Here is a 7,283-nt window from a genome sequence, read left to right as displayed (position 1 = left end):
TAGGGGCCGACATATCTCTCCCTCAATGCCGTACCGGGAGGCAAGGTCGGTAGCAGAAAGCAGCGAAGGGCCAACTGCGTCCAAAAGCGATCGCACGGGCCGAAATCCCGGGATGACTCGTTTGGTACGACGCTCCAGCGCCGGATGTCTGGAGGTACTGCGTTTTGTTCTCTTGTTCAAACATTCCGTCAGCGCATGCGTTAATGTTCTCCCTTTCCTTTATAGAAAAACACAATGAAAAAAGATGATTTTTTTTTACAGGCAACTTGTTGACATTTCAGTTGATTCTACAGGCACAAAGGTAACGTAAGAACCATGCGTTTCTGGTCTTCTGGAGACAGAGGAGAGACTGGGACGCCTAAAATGCTTCGTTGTAAACATGGCGGTTCATGAGTGAATTTGTCTCTCTGGCCTTTCTGTGGACGAATTCCAGGACCTACCGATACAATTCAGGGGGGAAAGTTTTGAAAGTTAAAAACTTCAATCCATGCTGTATTTTGCTGGTAGGACTGGGTGGCCCGACACTTATAAAAAAATCAATGAAATGAGAATCGGGGGTCTTCCCTTGTCATGGAATGGCAGAATTACCCAGAATTCTTTTTGGGCATGAACGAGGCAACTTGAGAAGCACGAGACTGGTCCTCATCAAATGGCTGAAGCGCGGCCGGCCGGCCGGAGGAAAAAGCGAGAAGAAAATTTCTAGCCAGATACGAAGGAGGAGCCCTGGTGCGTGCTGTTAACGTAGACTTTTGATTTCTGAACAAGTTTTTATCATGGAAAATTGGCGACAAAGTAGTAGTGCTCTTTCCGCTGTTATCCTGGTAGCAAAAACTGGCCTTTCGTGATTTCTTGTCAAGGAAACGGTATAACAATTAGATTTATATTTGCAGGTTACCTGCCCTCTTGTCACTTAAGTCAAAGTCTACATCATTATGACTATAAGCGCATTTAGACTTTCTTCATATATATTACATGTACTGTAGAAAAATCTGTCTTTTAATGATTTGCCTTCTACTGTATAGGAAAAACATATTTTCTCTCCGGTCTTCTTCAGTCTTATGATCTTGGCGGAAATTCCATTCTGTCCCTCAAGAAACCTAGAACAACCAGTTATGGTCCTAGTTCTTCTTCTTAGCTATCAGCTAAGTTGCGGAATGCGCTACCTGATTAATTGTTTATCCACTGGTTTTAAAAGAGAATCCAGCTAGGCTGCATTTTGTATAGCGGCTTTTCTTTTCAATTAAAATATCCTTAAATTTTATGTATCTACTTATGTCTCTGTAGGTGCTCTGTATTTTAGCTGTAAATGTAATGTCTCGAAGATACTAACCCTGCTTGTAATTATTCTGTATTTCGAGATGAAATAAAGTTATTTATGCCTGTATGTCTGTTAACTTTAGCAGGGCGCATGCGTACACTTAATTTGTAATCTGCGACTCCAGTGCTTACCATATGACACAGAAAATGACTTTTCCCTTATATATTTAGGCGATCGAATTCTTATGTAAAATTGACAAGGGCGGTCTGGAGCTGTGAGTAGGCGTGGGATTTGTCTCATATGGTTTAGGGGCCGACATATCTCTCCCTCAATGCCGTACCGGGAGGCAAGGTCGGTAGCAGAAAGCAGCGAAGGGCCAACTGCGTCCAAAAGCGATCGCACGGGCCGAAATCCCGGGATGACTCGTTTGGTACGACGCTCCAGCGCCGGATGTCTGCAGGTACTGCGTTTTGTTCTCTTGTTCAAACATTCCGTCAGCGCATGCGTTAATGTTCTCCCTTTCCTTTATAGAAAAACACAATGAAAAAAGATGCTGTTTTTTTACAGGCAACTTGTTGACATTTCAGTTGATTCTACAGGCACAAAGGTAACGTAAGAACCATGCGTTTCTGGTCTTCTGGAGACAGAGGAGAGACTGGGACGCCTAAAATGCTTCGTTGTAAACATGGCGGTTCATGAGTGAATTTGTCTCTCTGGCCTTTCTGTGGACGAATTCCAGGACCTACCGATACAATTCAGGGGGGAAAGTTTTGAAAGTTAAAAACTTCAATCCATGCTGTATTTTGCTGGTAGGACTGGGTGGCCCGACACTTATAAAAAAATCAATGAAATGAGAATCGCTGGTCTTCCCTTGTCATGGAATGGCAGAATTACCCAGAATTCTTTTTGGGCATGAACGAGGCAAATGGCTGAAGCGCAGCCGGCCGGCCGGAGGAAAAAGCGAGAAGAAAATTTCTAGCCAGATACGAAGGAGGAGCCCTGGTGCGTGCTGTTAACGTAGACTTTTGATTTCTGAACAAGTTTTTATCATGGAAAATTGGCGACAAAGTAGTAGTGCTCTTTCCGCTGTTATCCTGGTAGCAAAAACTGGCCTTTCGTGATTTCTTGTCAAGGAAACGGTATAACAATTAGATTTATATTTGCAGGTTACCTGCCCTCTTGTCACTTAAGTCAAAGTCTACATCATTATGACTATAAGCGCATTTAGACTTTCTTCATATATATTACATGTACTGTAGAAAAATCTGTCTTTTAATGATTTGCCTGCTATTGTATAGGAAAAACATATTTTCTCTCCGGTCTTCTTCAGTCTTATGATCTTCGCGGAAATTCCATTCTGTCCCTCAAGAAACCTAGAACAACCAGTTATGGTCCTAGTTCTTCTTCTTAGCTATCAGCTAAGTTGCGGAATGCGCTACCTGATTAATTGTTTATCCACTGGTTTTAAAAGAGAATCCAGCTAGGCTGCATTTTGTATAGCGGCTTTTCTTTTCAATTAAAATATCCTTAAATTTTATGTATCTACTTATGTCTCTGTAGGTGCTCTGTATTTTAGCTGTAAATGTAATGTCTCGAAGATACTAACCCTGCTTGTACTTATTCTGTATTTCGAGATGAAATAAAGTTATTTATGCCTGTATGTCTGTTAACTTTAGCAGGGCGCATGCGTACACTTAATTTGTAATCTGCGACTCCAGTGCTTACCATATGACACAGAAAATGACTTTTCCCTTATATATTTAGGCGATCGAATTCTTATGTAAAATTGACAAGGGCGGTCTGGAGCTGTGAGTAGGCGTGGGATTTGTCTCATATGGTTTAGGGGCCGACATATCTCTCCCTCAATGCCGTACCGGGAGGCAAGGTCGGTAGCAGAAAGCAGCGAAGGGCCAACTGCGTCCAAAAGCGATCGCACGGGCCGAAATCCCGGGATGACTCGTTTGGTACGACGCTCCAGCGCCGGATGTCTGGAGGTACTGCGTTTTGTTCTCTTGTTCAAACATTCCGTCAGCGCATGCGTTAATATTCTCCCTTTCCTTTATAGAAAAACACAATGAAAAAAGATGCTGTTTTTTTACAGGCAACTTGTTGACATTTCAGTTGATTCTACAGGCACAAAGGTAACGTAAGAACCATGCGTTTCTGGTCTTCTGGAGACAGAGGAGAGACTGGGACGCCTAAAATGCTTCGTTGTAAACATGGCGGTTCATGAGTGAATTTGTCTCTCTGGCCTTTCTGTGGACGAATTCCAGGACCTACCGATACAATTCAGGGGGGAAAGTTTTGAAAGTTAAAAACTTCAATCCATGCTGTATTTTGCTGGTAGGACTGGGTGGCCCGACACTTATAAAAAAATCAATGAAATAAGAATTGGTGGTTTTCCCTTGTCATGGAATGGCAGAATTACCCAGAATTCTTTTTGGGTATGAACGAGGCAACTTGCGAAGCACGAACCTTGTCCTCATCAAATGGCTGAAGCGCGGCCGGCCGGCCAGAGGAAAAAGCGAGAAGAAAATTTCTAGCCAGATACGAAGGAGGAGCCCTGGTGCGTGCTGTTAACGTAGACTTTTGATTTCTGAACAAGTTTTTATCATGGAAAATTGGCGACAAAGTAGTAGTGCTCTTTCCGCTGTTATCCTGGTAGCAAAAACTGGCCTTTCGTGATTTCTTGTCAAGGAAACGGTATAACAATTAGATTTATATTTGCAGGTTACCTGCCCTCTTGTCACTTAAGTCAAAGTCTACATCATTATGACTATAAGCGCATTTAGACTTTCTTCATATATATTACATGTACTGTAGAAAAATCTGTCTTTTAATGATTTGCCTGCTATTGTATAGGAAAAACATATTTTCTCTCCGGTCTTCTTCAGTCTTATGATCTTCGCGGAAATTCCATTCTGTCCCTCAAGAAACCTAGAACAACCAGTTATGGTCCTAGTTCTTCTTCTTAGCTATCAGCTAAGTTGCGGAATGCGCTACCTGATTAATTGTTTATCCACTGGTTTTGAAAGTGAATCCAGGCCTGCATTTTGTACAGCGGCTTTTCTTTTCAATTAAAATATCCTTAAATTTTATGTATTTCCTTATGTCTCTGTAGGTGCTCTGTATTTTAGCTGTAAATGTAAGGTCTCGAAGATACTAGCCCTGCTTGTACTTTTTCTGAATTTCGAGATGAAATAAAGTTATTTATGCATGTATGTCTGTTAACTTTAGCAGGGCGCATGCGTACACTTAATTTGTAATCTGCGACTCCAGTGCCTACCATATGACACACAAAATGACTTTTCGCTTATATATTTAGGCGATCGAATTCTTATGTGAAATTGACAAGGGCGGTCTGGAGCTGTGAGTAGGCGTGGGATTTGTCTCATATGGTTTAGGGGCCGACATATCTCTCCCTCAATGCCGTACCGGGAGGCAAGGTCGGTAGCAGAAAGCAGCGAAGGGCCAACTGCGTCCAAAAGCGATCGCACGGGCCGAAATCCCGGGATGACTCGTTTGGTACGACGCTCCAGCGCCGGATGTCTGGAGGTACTGCGTTTTTCTCTCTTTTTCAAACATTCCGTCAGCGCATGCGTTAATGTTCTCCCTTTCCTTTATAGAAAAACACAATGAAAAAAGATGCTGTTCCTTTACAGGCAACTTGTTGACATTTCAGTTGATTCTACAGGCACAAAGGTAACGTAAGAACCATGCGTTTCTGGTCTTCTGGAGACAGAGGAGAGACTGGAACGCCTAAAATGCTTCGTTGTAAACATGGCGGTTCACGAGTGAATTTGTCTCTCTGGCCTTTCATTGGACGAATTCCAGGACCTACCGATACAATTCAGGGAAAGTTTTGAAAGTTAAAAACTTCAATCCATGCTGTATTTTGCTGGTAGGACTGGGTGGCCCGACACTTATAAAAAATCAATGAAATGAGAATCGGGGATCTTCCCTTGTCATGGAATGGCAGAATTACCCAGAATTCTTTTTGGGCATGAACGAGGCAACTTGAGAAGCACGAGACTGGTCCTCATCAAATGGCTGAAGCGCGGCCGGCCGGCCGGAGGAAAAAGCGAGAAAAAAATATCTAGCGAGATACCGTGAAGGAGGAGCCCTGGTGCGTGTTGTTAAGATAAACTTTTGATTTCTGAACAAGTTTTTATCATGGAAAATTCGTGACAAAGTAGTAGTGCTCTTTCGGCTGTTATCCTGGTAGCAAAAACTTGCCTTTCGTGATTCCTTGTCAAGGAAACGGTATAATAATTAGATTTATATTTGCAGGTTACCGGCCCTCTTATCACTTGAGTCAAAGTCTACATCACCATGACTATAAGCGCATTCAAACTTTCTTCATATACATTACTGTAGAAAAATCTGTCTTTTAATGATTTGCCTGCTATTGTATACGAAAAATATATTTTCTCTTTGGTCTTCTTCAGTCTTATGATCTTCGCGGAAATTCCATTCTGTCCCTCAAGAAACCTAGAACAACCAGTTATGGTCCTAGTTCTTCTTCTTAGTTATCAGCTAAGTTGCGGAATGCGCTACCTGATTAATTGTTTATCCACTGGTTTTAAAAGAGAATCCAGCTAGGCTGCACTTTGTACAGCGGCTTTTCTTTTCAATTAAAATATCCTTAAATTTTATGTATTTACTTATGTCTGTGTAGGTGCTCTGTATTTTAGCTGTAAATGTAATGTCTCGAAGATACTAGCCCTGCTTGTACTTATTCTGTATTTCGAGATGAAATAAAGTTATTTGTGCATGTATGTCTGTTAACTTTAGCAGGGCGCATGCGTACACTTAATTTGTAATCTGCGACTCCAGTGCTTACCATATGACACAGAAAATGACTTTTCCCTTATATATTTAGGCGATCGAATTCTTATGTAAAATTGACAAGGGCGGTCTGGAGCTGTGAGTAGGCGTGGGATTTGTCTCATATGGTTTAGGGACCGACATATCTCTCCCTCAATGCCGTACCGGGAGGCAAGGTCGGTAGCAGAAAGCAGCGAAGGGCCAACTGCGTCCAAAAGCGATCGCACGGGCCGAAATCCCGGGGTGACTCGTTTGGTACGACGCTCCAGCGCCGGATGTCTGGAGGTACTGCCTTTTTCTCTCTTGTTCAAACATTCCGTCAGCGCATGCGTTAATGTTCTGCCTTTCCTTTATAGAAAAACACAATGAAAAAAGATGCTGTTTTTTTACAGGCAACTTGTTGACATTTCAGTTGATTCTACAGGCACAAAGGTAACGTAAGAACCATGCGTTTCTGGTCTTCTGGAGACAGAGGAGAGACTGGGACGCCTAAAATGCTTCGTTGTAAACATGGCGGTTCATGAATGAATTTGTCTCTCTGGCCTTTCTGTGGACTAATTCCAGGACCTACCGATACAATTCAGGGGGGAAAGTTTTGAAAGTTAAAAACTTCAATCCATGCTGTATTTTGCTGGTAGGACTGGGTGGCCCGACACCCAATGAAATGAGAATCGGGCGTCTTCCCTTGTCATGGAATGGCAGAATTTCCCAGAATTCTTTTTGGGCATGAACGAGGCAACTTGAGAAGCACGAGACTGGTCCTCATCAAATGGCTGAAGCGCGGCCGGCCGGCCGGAGGAAAAAGCGAGAAAAAAATATCTAGCGAGATACCGTGAAGGAGGAGCCCTGGTGCGTGTTGTTAAGATAAACTTTTGATTTCTGAACAAGTTTTTATCATGGAAAATTCGTGACAAAGTAGTAGTGCTCTTTCGGCTGTTATCCTGGTAGCAAAAACTTGCCTTTCGTGATTCCTTGTCAAGGAAACGGTATAATAATTAGATTTATATTTGTGGGTTACCAGCCCTGTTACCACTTAAGTCAAAGTCTACATCACTGTGGCTATAAGCGCATTCGAACTTGCCTCATACTATTTTATGAAAGTCTTTTTTTGTTAAGGATTTTCCTGCTATTGTATAGGAAAAATACATTTTCTCTCCGGTCTTCTTCTTATGATTTTCCGCCCCTTTCATATGTGAGT

Source organism: Montipora capricornis, chromosome 9 (assembly GCF_036669925.1).
Source record: "Montipora capricornis isolate CH-2021 chromosome 9, ASM3666992v2, whole genome shotgun sequence".
NCBI lineage: Eukaryota > Metazoa > Cnidaria > Anthozoa > Scleractinia > Acroporidae > Montipora > Montipora capricornis.
The sequence above is the reverse complement of the archived record's forward strand: the minus strand, read 5'-3'. Positions refer to the sequence as shown.